The 19642-nt window shown below is 40.3% G+C and overlaps 1 protein-coding gene across 2 annotated transcripts in view; it reads right to left on the bottom strand.

Moving 5' to 3' along the window:
* The window catches only part of fgfrl1a (fibroblast growth factor receptor like 1a), an 88085-nt gene that overhangs the window by 14018 nt on the left and 54425 nt on the right, over positions 1-19642 (bottom strand). The window lies entirely within an intron of this gene.

Below are 19642 nucleotides of genomic sequence, written 5' to 3'. Positions count from 1 at the left end.
CTCATATTTTACTGCACTGCTAGTTGAAGAAATCTGGAAGTTGTATTTTCTTTGGGTTTTCTTTCATGTTTTTTCACAAACTGTCAGTGTTATTAATGATTGAATCAATGTAAGATTCATCTGGCTTTCAATAGCTTTAACATCATCAGCAATGGACCACATTTATTGCTAAAGAAAACAAAATATGACAACATCTGCCCATTGGTGTGATTATTCCAAGCGTCGCTGCTACTGCAACATGCTGGTGATGACAGCTGTAAAATTAATGCAACATGGCTCTGAGCATATTTCTATTTGATGACAAATTCTTGGTTAACACAACTGCGATAGCATGATCATAAAACTCCAACTTATAACCTACGAAGAATACAAAACTGAAGGCAAGCCAACCAAGTCCGTCTTCTCTATTCAGACTTCAAATAAAAAATGACCTTTCCAATGAAACTACCTCTCTGGGTAGAGAGAGCAAACTCTTCTCTGCATTCCTCCACACTGTATGTGTGTCGACAGGATCATATTGCTTTCAAACTCCCGCTGGTGTATCAGTTTCTCTCCCTCAGCATGTCTTCCCACATTGATTACCAAAAAGATACAAACATCTGTCTGGACCTTCACGCTCGCAACTGCTTCAAGATGGAACCAATGTATCTGAGGGGCCCTGTCACTGGGAGGTGGGGAGGCTTGATACAGTGCAATATCAAGTCTGTCAAAATACATGAAGCTGGGGAGGGCGTGTGTGCGGTTAACTCGGCCTGAACCTGAAACTTCAACTAAAACCTGATGGTAGTGAAGGAAAGAAAGAAAAGGAACCAATGAGCCTTGGACCACCTGTAGGAAACACACGAGTGTGTGTGTAGTTGTACATGGATCTGTTTATCGTGCATGTTGGTACACAGTCAGATCTGTGTGGGAATGTTAGAAGACCACCTGAGAGCTCAGAGAGTTTAATGTAGCGCCAAATGCCTTAAAAGCATCACTATTCGGATAATGGAATGAACAACGCATTTGAAATGCAAATACAACGCATGACCTGCATCCTCAAACAGGTATTAATAGCATACTGGCAGACCCTCTACGTGTGTGTTTGTGTGTGTGATATGAATTCCTGTAAGGGTGTGTCTGTGCATGTGTGCTCTGACATTATTTAACTAAGTGGTAACTTGACTTTCTGGTATTCTTGTTGCATCCCCCCCTTCCCTCCCTCCTGCTACATGCACGGCGTGTTCTGAGAAAGAGTAGCACTTTTGAAGGCCAGCGGCACGCAGGTCTGAAGTAAAGGGGGAACAAGGTTAGCACTCTTAGCAGCTAGGATACCTCCCCCAGGCCTTGTGCAAGTCTGTAAACCTTACTCCGAGGACCTCCTATGGACCTGCTCGTAGAAGCTGGACTGGACTGCTTCCACTGTTCATACAGCGCAGCCATACATCCCAAAGTATGACAGCATTTCTTTGACAGAAAGTACCTTTCACACATGTACAGCACTCCTGAAAGTTCCCTGAGATTATCCCGTTGGGCAGCAGTTTGTTGCCTGACATTTTCCAAACTTTAGTGGGCAGCATACTGGTAAAATTTCACCAAAATGTTAAGTGTTTCTTTGCTTTATTCTCCTTGCTGATGACTGTCTTGGCCAGGTCTCCCTCTGAAAAGAGATCTTTGATCTCAATGGGACCAACCTGGTTAAATAAAGGTTAAATAAATAAAAAATAATTTCTACTTGACTCAGTTGTCAGGACATTGTTTTCCGCAGTTATGCTTGTCTTGCAAAAACATTCTTCCACATGTTGTAGTGATATTAAACTGAAACAGTCCTCATTACTGAACCCTCCTCCTCCTCCTCCTCCTCCTGCATTTGCTCTTCCCTGTGCCTGCTACGTGGTGCATGTGTGAACAGCAAGTGCCTGGAACTATCAGTGAAATAAAGGCAAAGAGACAAAAAAAAAAAGATCATACATATAAAATGTCAGGAGCTGTACAGAGCCACACACTGAAGTGTTACTTGTACTCTATTCTTGAATGGCAAAGTGGTCTAAGAAGTAGTTGATGTATCTGGTCCTTAGTGAAGCTTTTATATCCAATAATTAAAAACCATATTCATAAAAGGTTGACTTTTAAATATCCAAGGTAAAACGTAGCACACAGAAAGACACTCACCAAGTTCTGGCTTATTGAAAATAAAGAAATCACTCAGAAGTTTCAGTGTAGTGTGCTGCATCAGACCTCTGATGAGAGTCACTAGTTGGAAACTGGGGGCATGTTTTGTTCATACTTTGGTCTAGAACCACAAATAAAATACTGTGAAGACGCACCCTTTCGAGGATCAGTCGTCATAAAATGTCCTCAGCCCAACATTCATAATGCATGTAATGTGGTGGATATGTATACATAACAAAATGATATATCTATAGATCTTCTAATTGTTTGCTTGTCCATGTATTTTTTATCCCTATGAAGAAAATCTGCAGAAAACTATGAGTTTGGACGATCTCTACAAGAGTTCTACCTGATGTTTTCAGTCCTGGTACCTGAACCCCAGGTTGGGGGTAGAGTTAATGCTTCATACTTTGTTTCAAGTCGAACACACACAGAGCAGAGAAATCTCTCTCCCTACCTCAGCTGTTTTGATAAACAAAGTGTTTTCTTCAGATCCTGTTCCACCTTCTCGCATTCAGCCAGATACTTAACGCTATGTTCATGCCTACCTCTTTAAAATCCACGTCTAACTTTATCCATATACACATACTCACATAGACTAATACACACATAGACTAATACACACATAGTCATATAAATATGAAGGAAACTTTAAGCAAGTGCATAACGAGTGTCAAGTTTTTCAGTATAACCTCACCTTTTTTAGCCATGGTCTTTTGTATTTGGATCACAGACTTAACGCTAATTACATACAACAAAGCTGTTATTTGATGCTCGTATAATTTGATTCCATACATTTGGCATTAGATCAGTGATGGCAGATCACTTAATGTTAAAGGGATCAGATATGGATCAGGGCCAAATGAACATAACTGGGACACCTATCAAATAAAAAAGAAGCACCCCTAATAATGAACTGATGTACTGACTGAACAGTGTGTTTTCACTTCACAACCAAAGCAGTGACCAAAGAGACAGTAAATTAATCCCCTCATGTCCACCTCTATAGTTCTTCGTCTTGACGTGCAGTGATATTATTTTGCTGAACGTTTGTCTCTGCACGATATCACAAAGGGCATACAAATGATCTGCACTACTCCTTTTATCACTTTAATGGTCACTCTCTTTTTTTATTTCCCTTCACTTCTCTCATGCCAGCCTCTCACTTCATCTCCTCACACTCCTGCTTTCTGTTTCATTTTCAGCCTCCTTTCTTCTTTGTTTCTTTTCATTCCTCCCTGCTTTAATCTACAGGAGGGAAATGGTTCAACGGTGTGCTACATTTCACACATTCACTGGCTGGGTACCCATGTCTGAGTGTGTGTGTGTGTGTTTGTATAACCCCTTCATGTATTTACTTTTAGGTCTGTAGAGAAAAGGCAGCAGTTGGACATGAACACGCTCAGAAATATGAGTCCCAACAGTCCTCTATGAATGTGTGTGTATGTGTGAGTGTGTCCAGGGGGCCAGTGTTTTGCTAAAGGGTCATGTCCTTCCAGGTTTTAATATAGAGACACTGGATATGTGGACAGAACCTCTGTGTGTATGTGTGAAGGCTGCTGTGTGTGTGTGTTAGTAAGGAGACAGAAATGTTTCTGTGTCAGCTCTGACTGACCGCTCGTTGTTGCAGCGTTGCAGCCAAAACCAGCCTGACGTGAGTTTGTGTATCGAACAAACCAGTAAACCGCTGTTATTCCTCTAAGACTGAGCGACTCACAGCTTCAGGCTTCACGCAGCTCGCCTCGTATTTCATGTAGACTTCATGTTTCACTTTATAATTCAGACAGGAGCGACCGCAAGTAAACAAGATTTAGAAAAGACTGGAGGAGAAGGCATTGTTCAGTTCAACCTGATTCCCAGGAGGGTTTATTTTTGATTTAAGAGCAATTTTCCCTCTGAATTGCAGTTTTCACCAAAGCTGAAGTGTAAGCCAGCTGCAGGGATATAAATGATCAAAAATACTATAACACAAAAAACTTCAGACATTAGGTTTGGACTATAACTCTGGTCTTCCTCCGGTCTACTGTAACAACCAACAGAACAAACAGCAGTGTGTGTGCCTGTCAGAGCACTGACCTCCCGCTAAAACACACACTGTCATTATAACTCCATTACCTCGATGATACTCCGGAACAATAAAACCACATGTCTTATGAATCCTTCTTCTGATACGAGCCCATTGTTGCTGAGATTTAACATTTCTCACATTCTTTCTCTGTTTTCAGTTCGTACAAGACTTCATACCCCACCAGCCACAATCATTTTGGGAATATTCATTGTCATGTTTTTTTGTTTCCACAAGTTACAATATTACACACAGAGTCTTTGTAATAGAGGTTTAGATTAGCATGCTGTGGCTAATGGTCTGAGATGAAAAATAGCAGAGTTCTGTGTAAATGGTCTGACTGTGGTACAGCTTGTGTTTCAGATGTAATTAGCAGCTCATGTAATCCTCTGTGGACAGTGAGTGTTTAATGTATTTGTGAACAAGCCAAACCAACAGACTGTGCTGTGTCAAACTGAGACGTACGATTATGTGATTATGTCAAACTGAGAAGTTAATCCTGGTCTTTAAAAAACAAATAAACATTAAGGTTTTATTATTATTATGTATCATTCTTGCTGATATAGCTTTCTTTACAGAGACGTTGTTTTTCAATTAGTACGTCAACACTGAAGATAATATTTGAATACAATGTTAAAATATCATTTAGCAGACGCTTTTATCCAAAGCAACGTACATACGAGAACAAGAACAACACAAGCAAAGAGTAACAAAGTGCTTCAAGGCAAATTGGGTGCAGTGTGAAGGCAATGCACAAAAGTAAGTAAGGATTTTTTTTTTTTATAAAATAAGGAACATCTACAATGAAGCAACCAAATCATTTAAGACCTTCCATTATCAACATCAACAATTAACATCACCACAATAATGACCAAAGTACCAAGTGCTGGGTCACTCCAGAGCTGAACACAGATTCAGAACACAAAATAAGTGAATAAAAAACTTAAGTCAAAGGAAGTTACATTTTCAGGACAGTTCCTGGAACTACATAAAATGTTCTCAGCTGTCATGACGTCTGATCTGTAGAACTCCTTTCACTGCTGTACTCACAGAAACTCTGTATTCAATGCTTAACAGATTCACCTCTATTTAACATTGTGCAAATGTATGTGTCACCATAGCCATAGGCTGTATAAAACATGGACATAGTGTCAGTGACATCACCAGTTGGTCTCTGGACGTAGTTTTGAACCCCAACATTGGTTTTTGCAATATTGGAAATGAAAATGAGAGAGCGTCAGGAAGTTCAAAAAGGTGAAAAAACAAGGCCATCTTCTTGAAAAAGTAAACCTTTATTAAATTGGCTATCTCATAAAACTAAGATACAACCCAGCACAGTAGAACAAACCGCCTTCTTCAGGGTTCTTCAGCCATTTTGGAAACTGAGACTCCATCCAACTTATGGTCGACCAAGCAAGAGGTCGAGAGGCAGAGTTGAGGCTGGCCTCATGTTAAGCCACACGCCTGATTATGACCAACTCATTATCCTAATATCGTCAAAATGAAAGAGTTTTGAAAAAACTGTGGGTGTGTGGTTTGTTTTCTTGCACTCTTATTTCTAGCGTCAAGAATAAACAATTTTAAAAAAGGAGGTGGTTTGAAATGATAAGCTTATCAATCAATAAGATGATTGACAGCTGTTTTACATCATTTACCTGTATAGTGTTACTGTGATTTTAATATATACTGATATAAGACACCTGATTTTACAAAACAAGCATTAAAAAATGAGGACATCGGCTTGGACTCTGAAAACCTGCGGTCCACATTTAATGACATATTATGTCCCTTTAAAGACTAAACGAGTTCACAGTCAAGACAATGATTCAACTTTTTAAAATGTAGCGTTTCATGTTGTAATTTTAGATGTTTCAGGTCTTACTGGGACAAGGCCATTGTCCAATGACTACTTGGCTTTGAAGTTAATGATAAGTTGCAGCAAGCCTGTGTTTTTGTGATTTAACTCCATCATTACGCACCAGAACAAAGTTTTCTGGACACTTAAACATGCATATCCCTCTTTACTTTCATGTTTTTCTTCATAAAAAATACTTTGAAAGGCACTCAACTAAATCAAGACACAACATACGACACAATAATCATACATCTATTACTCTTACATGAGGTCAGGATGGAAAACTTGTAGGCTTCACACTTAAAGAAGATGTCATAATCTCCAGAGAGTGTTATTGTGCACAAGCATCCACATATGCTCACATGCACTTCACTGCAAAGGCCCCTTACACACACACACACACACACACACACACACACACACACACACACACACACACACACACACATACACGTCACTGTGATTTACACTCTCGCCCGTGGAGAAGCCGTGTAGTCGTATGGAAGTCATTATAACTGTTGCTGCTACACCGGCCTCCATTAACAGCATGAGAGAGAGACGCTGAAAGGGGCTGAGACGGAGAAAGAGAGGCAACAAGACGAGAGCTGACGGACTTCTAGAAGAGGTCAAGAGGCGGCGGGAGAGAGATGAAAAGACGGAGCTGGAGAGAGAAAGGCATGGGAGCGGAGAGGGAGATTTATTAAGTGTAACAGCAGAACAGACAATCGTACATTATGGTTAACTGCTACTCTCTGGGAGCGACAACACAAGCTTACATGACAGATTAACAGCTTGTGTGTTTGTGTGTAAGAATCTGTAGCTGGCAGGGATCGCATGGATGATGTGTGCTCGAGGTGATGACGTATTCTTATCTTCATTGTGATGCTAAATCACATACAGGGAGCATTTTTTGAAGACTGAAAAATCCTCATAAGGTAAAAATCATTTACTCCAAAATGCTCAGAGATGTCAGACACACAGACATGCACGCACTAACACCTGACCGACCTACCCTCTCCCTTTACTTCAGCCTCGCTGAACTTGGCTAAGACAACAACAAACTATTAGGAGAAGAAATATGCAATGCGATTTACAAATGTGATTACACGTTCAGCCACTCTGGGCTCAGGCTCTCTGAAATGTGATGAACACACGTCAACATTTTGCCCTGGAATTGTTTCCAGCTTTTTGACCTACTTGGTATAAAGCTATGTGCGTGAGTCGATCACACACACATACACATACAGAGTTACAAAAAAAAAGACACCTGAACATTTACACAGAAACTACAGCATGCAGTAATCCCAGTATGTTGTTGATTAACAAAGGTTTTCTGCTGGCAAGTTTTGCAGAGTTAGGGAGGCTAAGGGTGTGTGAAAGTGTGTGTGTTACAAAAGTGGGTCTTAAACCTCCCTTTGCAAGCTCAGGTAAAGAAAAGAAAGAGTTTGAGAAAGTTTAAAGGTTCTAATATGAAATCCAATGATCTGACATTCAGGTTCTCTTTCTTTTACGGAGCAGACTTTTTTGATCCGTATTGCTCTCGACATGAAGTTTTGGAACTTAAGAGAAACCACTTTCAGTGTTTCCAAAGTAACTGGATCCAAAAAGGCTTTCATCATCGATTCATATCAGTCCTTAAACTTTATTTAGTGAAAAAAAACGTCCAAAGTTTAAGTCCCAATTAGACAAATTAGACTGCAGTGGCAGTAACTATGAAGCTTTGTTTGAGGCCGTTCCATTCCCTAAAACAGTCGAGGCAGGAGTGCATGAAGAACGCTGAGGGTCTGAAGTCCTGTGATAGATTCAGCAGATTAGCTGCACAGAAGAAAAGCTTTGGACTGCAGACAGAAGTACATTAAAGATTCAAAACTAGTTCTTCCTCAATCTGTGGCCAAATGTTCAAACAAATTCCGCTGATACTGGTTCTGGCTTTTGAAATGTGTGCAGACTTTCAGATGAACTGAACAGACAGATATTTTAACAAAGGCTTATTCCTTTACACGGATACATGCATGCAGAATCTGCAAAAGAAGTGTCTCACAAGTGTGCAAATTATCTTTCATATCGTCCAATTGTGTCGCAGCTTTGTCTGAATACAGAAAAATAGTCTAGAGGATAAACCGTATTCATACATGCTTCTAAAACTTCCTGAAAATGTTTGTGTGAACACAAACAACCACATTTTTCCTCCCAACTTTACCCTGACTTTTTCCAACTAGCCTCCCATTAAATGTTCAATGTGACGTCAGGGTGAGCTGATGTGAGAACACAGAAGGAAATATTCAGGTGCAAGTGAGCTGGGGAGATGACGTTTATGTTATGTGACTAGTTCAAACCTGGTAAACCAGGTAGAAGAAGAAGAAGAAGAATTTCCAAGACAATAACAACAAAGATGTCTGTACATCTGTCCATTTACACGTAGCACTCGTATAAATCCAAAACTGTCATCTTGTTGTAAGTAAAAATTACATCGTGGCTCCTGCAGCTTTTGATGTCATGTCCTGCCAACCAAGACACACCCCCCACCATCATCACTTGGATCATCCTACAGGGAAAATTTCATGCTTTGAGGGACAAATCATTGGATAAATCTTGGGGGGGCTTAAAAGGTGGACTGAGGAAGCCATAAGGAATCATTGAATCCTCCTGTTATTGTATGTTTAACATTAGCATCGTATTCAACATCTACATATGAAGATGTCATTTCGATCTTGATATCCTTTCTTAACTTTGACCTTGTGACAATCAACTTCGGTCCAGATATAAACCTGATACTTTGCCAGAACTGATTGTTTTTCTTTTATATCACCTCGGCCGAGGTTGGGTAAGTCAAGCTGACACTGAAAGGTGACAGGGAAACACTGCAGACCCATACATTGTCAGAGAGAGTTAAACTCAGTTTGCAAAGAGAAAAGTTTTGCACTACACATTCAAACACATACACAACATACGAAGCTCATTGACTAAATTGTCAGGTAAAGTCCCAGATTTTCGTTGTTTCAGGTCAAAGACACAAACTTGTACATCCAAAGGCTTTGTTTTAAATTGCACTACTATTAAGCTTAATGCTAAATAAGCCAACAGTAAGTGGTTACCATCTGGGGTGGAAAAAGCTTAAGGAAAGTTCAAGTATCAATTTCAAACCCAGATGGACAAAAACCTGCAGACCTTGATGGCTGGAACAATATGCGTGCAGACTACTCCTCTTTTTCAATCACACAGTACAACCAATACCATAATTACAGTCTTTTGTATTTAAATACATCTATTCATGTCTGAAGTAGGGTAAAGAGGGCAGCAAAAATATAAACCTGCCTGATCATCAACATGAAGAGCTGAACGCTCAGACTTACGAGCAGCAGCATTATTTCTGCTTTCATAACCTTGTGCAGAGCTGCTCTGGCTCTGTGAGATCTGCTTACCTCTGCAGCACAAAACCCACTGTGTATATTCTCAAGTTATATCTGAGATGTTGAACAGTGGAAGCTTATCTCACCCATAATCCCTCGCTCTACACCTTGAGTGTCTGCGTTCTCTCCGGGCAGAAACAAACAGTGAGTGTGTGAGTGTGTAAGGTTGTGCAGTGAAGTCAAACAGAGGTCTGAATCACCAGCAGACTAAACACAAACTGTTTGAGGGAGAACCTTTTGTGTTTCAGCACAGCGTTAGTGACAGGCGGAGAAATATAATGTGTGAAGGTGCATGAATATGTGTGTGGAAATGTGTGTGTAGCTTAACAGAGCTCTGTATTTCCTGAAGCTAAGAGCACCGCAGTTTGATCCTGTGCCACGAAATGGCTCAACATACTAATTACAGCCACCTGTGTGAGTGTGTGGATGTGTTTGTGAGTGTGTGTGTTAGCCTTGGGAAAAGGGCGTCTCCGTGGCCATGTGTGTTGTCACAAACACACACAATTTGAGGAAAAAATGATGCAGCATCGTATGCTGAAGAATGTGAGTGTGTGTTCTCTCTGTGTCAGGCCTGTTACATTCAGTTTGACAGCTGCATGTCTGTGTGTGTGTTTTTATTACTAAATGATACTCACTATAACACAAGCATGTGTTTTAATTGGTGTAAAATATAATAAAAAATAATAGATGTGTTCTTTTTGGGTGGCAAAGAAAAACTTCATCTTTAAGGGCAGAAAACTCAAGCAGAACCAGACTCCATTGAACAGCTAAGTGCCATAACTCCAAAAAAATGGGATGCAAGTCACAGTGGTGCATCATGACTCACACAAGGCTTGAAGCAGACTCTAAAAAACACTGTATTCCTACTATCAGCAGCACCTCATCCCAGTGCTGGCTAACTCTACTACCTGGACTGTTTACAGACTGTGTGTCCAGCAAGATGTTTGCTTTTAGTATCTACACTGCAGGGTGAAGTGTTGTGTGAGTTATTGTTGTCTTTACTTCTCCTGTCAGAGAACTGAACCCTGCAAAAAAAAAAAGAGCCACCCACATGAAAAAAGTAGGATTGTAGGACTGAATTTTCACTTGATCTACATAAAAGCACACAGCTCTTATCTGGAATGAATATCTGTACGTATTCATACGGAGGGAGGGTTCAAATAAGATTAATTGTGAATAGATCGCAGTTACTATCAAACTGTTTTTTGGCTTGAATTGCCCATCAGGAGTTGGGGGAAGAGTGGAAGAAAGAAACCAAACAAGGCGCTAGCAGAGGGTCTCCTAAAAGGACTGGCAAAAGGTGGCAACTTTTATTAGCACTGGAAACATTGAGCCCAAGTGCTGCCTGTCAGGCTGATTGGTCAGCTGCGCCCACTAATTACATGACACTGAAACACAAGAGGGAAGTTGACCCAACGAGACAGACCAGAGGGCTACAACAAAACTATTTGATGATGATGAAAATTGACACATTACAAAAGGGGAACTGGTGGACAACTTAATTTTATAGAAGTCTAGGGGTTAAAACATTAACATACAAGAAACTTCAAACCTAAATAGCTGTAATTCTAGAGCTGGGAGAAACAGAGTGACAGATATTTAATCACTTGTTTTATTGATCCTTTGAACAACTAACACTGAGCTCACCACAAATACTATAGAACTTTAACTTTATTCATTGAAAGCTGTATTTCCCATGTGAGAATCAAGAGTAATGAAATACATTTTTACTTTTTATAGTTATACTTTTGGCTTTTTGCCTTTATTTGACAGGATAGCTGAAGAGAGACAGGAAATGTGGGGAGTAGAGAGTGGGGAAAGACATGCAGGAAATGGTCGACCAGCCGGGAATCGAACCAGCGACCCCTGTGACCCTTGCGGCGAGGACTGTAGCCTCTATATGTGAGGCGCTTAGATCGCTAGGCCACCAACGCCCCAATTTTTACTTTATTAGTGTGTGAGATGAAATACTTCACTCCAAAAGACAACTAGTATGCTTGTTCAAGAGTCAACCGGTTAAGTGCTTTGTTTTGTTTCTGTTTTTTCTTTGTCTTTGCAGACGCTTTTTCACAGTATACTATTTTAATGCCTTATATACTTTTAAAAGGGTAATTCAACTTAGCTAACATGTCATCTTTGCATCAAACACAAAGTCTTGAGTGTCTCATTCCTTTCTGCAAGAGTGACGGCGGAGCTAAATCTCGACACTGGAGATCTGTGTTCGATCTGGGAGCCACAAACTTCACGTACGCCATGTTCTTGTAGATAAACCAGGCAGTTTTATGACAAAGTAGTGATTATTAATAGGATCACAGTTCAGAACATCTGGTTTTCTTTTGTTTCAACAATGAAACCGTAAAGTTTTTTCCTCAAAGTGGAACACAGCGCTGTTGGCTTAGGATGAAGGTTGGGCAGTAGTTGAAGTGTTGAATAACAATAAAAAATGTCACTGAGAACAGCAAAGCCCTAAAGTTCCCAGTTCCTTTTGACCAAATCCTCAATAAGAAAACGCTTCCAGGTAACTAATTTAAGCCAGGACACCGAGCTTTGGCTGAAACTGCTCACAGTAAAATCCTGTTCCAGGAAGTAAAACCTGCCACCCCTACAGGCTGAAAATAGTTCCATACCCCTCGGCACTCAAACTTTAATAGATCCACTGTACAGCTGTATTATATTGTCAGCCTGACCATGAGCCTTTCCTGTGTTAATTCACATCATAATGAGCAGAGACTGCATGTACTTAGTGATGTAGTTCACACTGACTCAGGCTGAACGGCAGAAAGATCTCCGTTTTTCTTTGTGAAGTTTACACCAATGAGGTCACTCAAAGAAAGATTCATTCTGTAAGTGAATTAGCAGCAATCTACTTAATGTCAATCTTCACAAATGTGGATCTAATGGTACCTTTGAAAGGGGTTCACCATGCTCAAAAAATAAATATGACTTCATCTTTTTACTCTGTTTATACTGCTTTGCATTAGCTGTTCACTAGCATGCCTCATTTTTAACCTCAATTGATTCTGGACACAAACAGTTATGATAATTCAGTCGTGTTTTAGAGCCTTGACTACTTGACTGCCAAGAACAACAGATAAGAAATTCTTACCTTCTTATTTCTAGGTTAGAGGGGCCGAGCAGTAAAGGTTTGTTCATTATTCAATACTACTAGCTGAAAATATGGACTTCCAAACAGACAGCAACCGCAGCAGCTCCTCTATACACACTTCAGTTGTTGGTGGTATGTGGATATCTTGAACACATGTGGACTAGAAGACAAGCTGGTGACCTCATGACAGCAATGAAGAGGAGCTCTTGTTTTTTCTGTATTTTTTTGGAGATACAATAAAATTGTGGACAGCTCTAGATTTCCTAAAAGGGCTTTGGTTTGAATATTTCAAAAGAGCAATTTTAAGAGTCCTGACTTTGAATATCTCACTCAAATCATTGTGACATCTAATCTAAAAAAGGACAAAACCATAAAAAAATAATTCCTTTGCTAGAGCAATACTGTATGTAGTTTCATCTTGGTATGAATACAATGCAGCTAACCTGACAGGAAATAATAACAAGCTACTCTGTAATAAATCTAGTTCTGCTATAGTACTGCACAGAAAAGTAGGCTGAAGAGAACCCAACAGTCTCAATGTTGGGAAACTAACCTTTATATTTTCAGAGAGCAAACATTTGACTGCTCTGAAGTTCCTGAAACAATCAAATGTCTACATCTGAGCAGTTATAAGTGCAAGAAGAAAGCTCTGTATGTTATCAATACTTCTGTTTTTGAATGTAAAAGAGCGTTAGGGTAAATATTTCTCCAGGCATCCTCAACTTCAATCTCTATATGCTTTCCACAGATGATATCCCCCATGTAAGGGGGAAAAAGAGAGGACACTTTTCCACCAGAGATCAATAACACATCTCATGATAAACTGATTCTGACTGCAATATATTTCAGAGAGTCTTCAGCAACCCCTGCCTGAGGGGAAGGAAGGGAGAGTTCAACCGTGTCGCTTGCAGCTGACAAAGCACAAATCCTGCCCTGTCTCCATCTCCATCTGATATTATCCAAATACACAATGTGTGATTAACATGCCACACTTTTTATGAAGCGTTAATAAGTCCAGATCCTTTTTCCAGCAGAGTTTCCTCCAGATTCAGCTCTGGTATATTTTCAGATGCAGCCTCCAGGCACGGGCCATTTAGCCTTGGCGGTCAGGTTTGGGTTATCAACAAGGTCTGGGTTTGGTTACGACATGAAAAAATGTTGAGAAAACCAACAGTGAGAAAATATACGGAGCAGCCCGGCCTCCTCGTCCACTAAACATGGACTGTGTCAGAGCGTAAAATATCAACACAGCGATGAAATAACATACTGGCTGGAGCACAAGTGGTTCCACACATTTGCTCATAAACGTCACACAGTGATGGGGTTTATAAGGTCTGAAAACATACAGTTAGGGATCAAGTTTTCTGTGTGTGTGTTCATGAGTATTTGTGTGTTTGTAAAACAAAAGCATCTGGTTAAGTTCAGTTCATTTTCCTTACTGTCCTTCTCTTTCTTGCATTGCTTTTTTTCCATTAGCATGTGCAGCGTGCGTCGCTGTTTTACATCACTGTTCACACTTCACTGACGGAGCAGCGGGGTCAAGTGTTGAACAGTGACTGAAATTCACCTAAAATGGAGAAAGTATGGACGCCACACAGGAATCTGGCAAACTCACAGCCGTAGTCTAAAACCTTGACCCTCGTTCCCGGCAGAGTTACATGATGGAGGCTGTTCCATCAAGGACAGAAATGATTCAGTGAAATTACTCAATTACTTCATGTCCGCTGCTCACAGGAGGCCTCTGAGATCACAGAAGTGGAAACTGTGTGTTCACATACAGTACATGTAGGATACACATTCACGTATACAGCCAAGGGCATGTATGCAAACGTGTGAGACAGTCTGAAGAGTTACAGATGGTCCTCTGACACAAAGGGGACAGAGGGAAATGAAAACTAATCACACATATGTGGTTGGAGCAAGAAATCCCAACACCTGTATGAAGACAGTTGATGACCATCACCTTTTTCTCTGACAGTGTGCAGGAGTTCACTTCTGTTGTCTGACTCAATCTTCCTGTGCACCTGTACACCAGGTGTGCTTTAAACAACCCTAACACAATGCTCCTCAATCCTATAACCAATGTATGCTGCGCTATCAGTCTAATTTTTAAAGATTATATTTTGGACTTTTCATGTCTTAGACATGATAGGAACTTGGACGAAGGCAAAGGGTCACCCGCACGGCCTAAGACTACAAGCCGCTGTACATGTGGTGCATGAATAAACCACCAAGCTAAATTGGCACCCATATTAATAGTCTTCTTTAAACCTGTATACTTGGTAATCAACCTGATTTAAAATTACAACATTTTAAGGCACTGAAAAATTTTGCTCGGTTGGTATAGCAGGCGCCCCATGCACAGAGACTAAAACCCTCATCGCACAGGTCACAGGCTCGATTCCCGGTTGATTTAGTGCATGTCATTCCCCTCACTCGCTCAACACATCTCCCTGTCTCTCTCAAACTGTTCTCAAGCACAGGCACAAAGCCACAAAATAATCTTGTTCAAAAAAGGACACATTGTAATTGTACTAGTCCCTTAACCCTGACATCATCAATTTGAGTGAATGGAATTCATTATAAACACACTCTTTCTTTTACTTTCAACCATAGACATATAAAGATTAGGCGCTGCATCGACCGCTACTACCTATTGGCGCTGACGAGCCATGGGGCCGCCATCCTGGTCTGGTCACCCACTCCACTCAGTGTAATCTGTTTGGCAGGCACAATTAAGTGTCAGCGCATTTAATCAATCATAACTCGCTGAATACTAAACTGATTTTTATGCAGGGTTTTTTTCTGCAAACATCATACATGTAGGTGTGATACTGGACACATGGTTCGGTGTATTTTAATATGCATAGTGGACTTAACAGTAATACAAATTCTGATATGTGATATATGTGATGTATGATGGGTATTTTGCTGCACAGTGCTCTGGCATCTCGAAGTCTCTGCTGCTTCAGTTTACGTATACAGGTAGGATGACCGGACCAAGATTGAGGCCGTATTTCTTGCGCCCCAGCAGCCAATGCGGCGTCTACTCTTTATATGTCTATGCTTTCAACTACTTTGGTGCCCCCTGTGGACAAACTAATACCTCTTTTTTTCCTTCGCTCATTTCCTCCTGAACATGTGCGTTGGTTGTTTTTTTTTAATCAAAAATCTCATCCTGAATTCTTTTAATGTTCAAATGTATCACACATTTCCACAAATGTTCCAGTTGAGCTTCGTGTTTGAACTCAAACGGCCACATTTTTCACCCTGACTTGAGCTGGACCTCAGCCTGCCAGCTTGGTGCCAACCTGACCATCTGGATGAAGTCTGACTCATTCACACATTCACGTACAAACGAATGGCTGTACCTCTGGGAGCAATTTAGGGTTCAGTGTCTTGACCAAAGATTCTTTGACATGTAGACTTAAGGAACCGGGAACGAAGCCACTTATCCAGGATTACTGGACTACATGCAACACCTCTGAGCCATAGTCACCCTGTTTGTTACTGTAGAACTGTTGAACTCTACCTTTAAACCTAGTGTACATATTTTGTATCATAATGTTTTTGAATAATAGTATTATTTGATGTCTATTTTACGTCATTCTACTTAAGTAATCTGACAGTGAAAGTGAAACTTTTTCCTTTTTTATTCGACTCGTTTTTTTGCATCAGAACGTCAACACAAACTCCTTGCATGTGTCATCCTACTTGGCTATAAACCTGATTCTGATTCATGTCCAGCTTTGCCAGTTTGCTGATGACACTCAGCAGAACAAGACATAAAAATGTCAAACCAATCCATGCCTATTCTGGAGTTAAAGAGGCATTCCAAACACAAGAAAACTGGAGCAGAGGTTGCCCACCTGATGGTGTTTAGAAGTTTAAGATATGTATATACTTTTGATTGTCAGGACTAAAAGAAGCAGAAAATGTCTCAGTTACACATAATAGTCCATAGTTTGACTTTTTACTGCTCCTATGGTGAATACCACACATATGTAACTTGTTAAAAAGGATCACAGGTACGGACTGATTTTTTTTTCTGGGGATAACAAGCCAAGAAGTTTTCAAACAGCTCCTCTTCACAGGATTTCAAATGTTTGCTGCAGTTTAACAGACAGCGCTCTGTCCGTTTAAGATGAACCGAGTCAGATATATTTAGTTATTTGCTCCAACCTCAACCATCCGAGCCTATAAAATGTCCTGTCATATGCCAAATATAGAAGACGTCCCCATCAGTAAAGTGCAGCGTCTCCCTCGTCCACTTTCAACTGCATGAAAGAGAGGAGAATTCAAGACACTGATTTAAAGAGTCGCTGTAAAATGTTTGTATGTGAACTTGCACAGTTAAACTCATGTATGCAAAGTGTGTATGAGTGCATCTGCCTTCATTCATGTCATGTGTGTATCAGCCTGGCAGCGAGGACATGTGCACTGTTACTAGTATCCAAGTATGTGTGTAAATGTCTGTAAATGTTCCTCTGTGTGTGTGTGTGTATGTGTGTGTGTGTGTGTGTGTGTGTGTGTGTGTGTGTGTGTGTGTGTGTGTGCTCTTCCAGCTGCTGCCTGTGTAACTCTAGTAAACATCAAGGCGGCACTCTGCTTTACTGAATTAACAAATCTCTCACATCCATCGCCACGCGCCGCCTTTGAAACACACACCGCCGGCCCTTTGAACTCTCAATCATTCTCTTCATCGCCCACCCTGCTCCTCTGGTATCAAATTATACTCCAGTTTAACATCTCCTCATTAGTGCTTTAGTAGATTTCTCCCTCTTTGACCTTTTTTTTTTCTCATCTTACACTCCTGAATCCATTTTATCAACTTTAGGTGCAGAAGGTGGATTCACAACGACTGCAGCGAAGGAGAAGATGACAGAAAAGAACGTTTTTTGCCTTTTAAGCTCTGCGTCTCAAATGTCACGAGACTTCACTGTTTCCACACAGCTGATCTACTTTTTACACATCCATCCCTGATTAGTCAGAGTCAAATCCGTTGTATCCGGTCTGCCATTTGTTAAATCCTTACAGATAATCTTAAAACAACTAAAGTACAAATTGTACATAGTTCATTGTTGTCAAAACAAGATTTCATGATTCAGGAACACATGCAAGCAGCTAGACCAGGACCCTGTCTTCCCCATGTTTCTCTTTCTGTTAAATCACTGTGGGTGGTTATGATAGGGTCCCAAATTGTTAATTTGAGTTTGTACTGCGACACAAATGACATGGCTGATTTTAATTAATCTGTTCACTGATCACTTTTCTGATCAAGTTTTTTCAAGATTCTTTATCTATTTCTTTTCTTTTCTCAATATGTGATGATTTAAAGTTTATGTGAGAGTTTATTTACTTTAAGCTTATCTACATTCCTTCACTGATTTATCGTCACCCTGAATGGGTACGTGGATATGTATGTGTGCAGATATATGTTTCTAAATGTTTTCTCGTAGGCGAGGGTATATAAATGTATATAGATGTATATGACAACGACCCTATTTGTTTACCAATCCTAGCAAACTACCTTTATTCACAATGGCATTGCTAAGCTTTGAATTTTCTTTTACAAAATATTTATTTCTCTCACCACTATTATTACCTCATTTTATAAGAATGCTTAGAGAAATGTCTTATACCTGCTTTATGTACCTCTTTACTTTCTGGAAAAAATGCTTTGTTACTTTGACTAGCTGCAAAACATGTTTCAAATTGTACTTAATAAAAACTTAAATACAAAAAAAACCCCCAAACAACTAAAGTACTTGATAAAATGTTCAGAGTCAATCCATTTAGGTCAGATTTATATTAAAATTAAGAGATACAATGAAACAAAGAATAGAAAGTGAATAAAAGCACCTGTCAGTATTCATTTTGAATGAACTTATGACTCTCAGTAATGTGTATTTGGGCTTGTTAGCACATGATGTATTTGGTTCATAATGAATTTAATTTGTGCGCTGATGTGTTGACCTCTCACCATTATAGAAATCTGATTGGCTCACACATAAGAGTAGATTTGACGCTGCTCTTTATCTGTGGGCATGCAGCTTCTCTAAAAGAACCCCCAGGCTGTTAACTCCACCTCTCCTGAATACCCCTGATAATAATCTAAACTGTATGAATTATTAGTGGCTTCTATATGACCCTGTTCTGCCAACTGTTATCCCTGCAGGATCCTCTGAGAGGCTTTAAAACAAATCACACATCAAAGCATAGGACCCTCTTCATGTTTCGTGAGCATGTGCAGTAGCGTATGTGTGAGGTTCGATTACACTTGCATGTGTGATTGTTTCTGCACAGATTTGCATACGCACAAGTGTTTACACGCTCTCGTGTGTGTGCTGGAGTTTTTTTATTTGGATGTGTGTGCTGAGAAAACGCGGTTGTCTTGTTATACTTCAAAGATGCTGGCACGCTCTGCAGTGAGAGGCTACACGCTGACAGGCTGCCTTTGATGAACAACTGTTTTACAATCTAAAACTAACCCACTCATCATGATGCGCCGCTGGGCCACATTTCCACATAACTCTACCCGATACCTGCTTTGTTCAACATTCATTTGTGTTACTCAGAGCTGTTTGTGGCTTCATTATCAAGTAATTCTTCATCTGCTCACAGTGGGATCCCCTCTCACCTGTGGCAGTCAGCCTTCAGCGAGAGGACAGGCTGGATGTTTTGCAAACGTTTGGTCTTGCAGTCAAAGAGAGTGCGTGGACATGCCTGCTCTAAGTTTATGTATAAGAAACTATGTTAAACGAAGAAACACTATGCATCAGGCAGGTGTTTGCACAATACACATATGGTTAGAAGAGTTCTTGTGTAAACAAGCAACACACATAGCTGCTGTCAGAAAATCTCTTCACCCTGAGGTCACCTGCAGGTCGAAGAATTTCATGCATTTTGTGCTTATGACAAAAAAACCTGAGCAATACCTGTCGTAAACTTGAAACAGCAAACTTTGCAGTGTGAAGACGACACATGATGGCATTTAAAGTATCACAAGCTAAGAGTGTCCGATGAATAAACACTAGAAACAAGCTGTGCAGTAG

This window comes from Notolabrus celidotus, chromosome 8, assembly GCF_009762535.1.
Source record: "Notolabrus celidotus isolate fNotCel1 chromosome 8, fNotCel1.pri, whole genome shotgun sequence".
In the NCBI taxonomy this organism is placed as follows: Eukaryota; Metazoa; Chordata; class Actinopteri; order Labriformes; family Labridae; genus Notolabrus; species Notolabrus celidotus.
The sequence above is the reverse complement of the archived record's forward strand: the minus strand, read 5'-3'. Positions and strand labels throughout refer to the sequence as shown.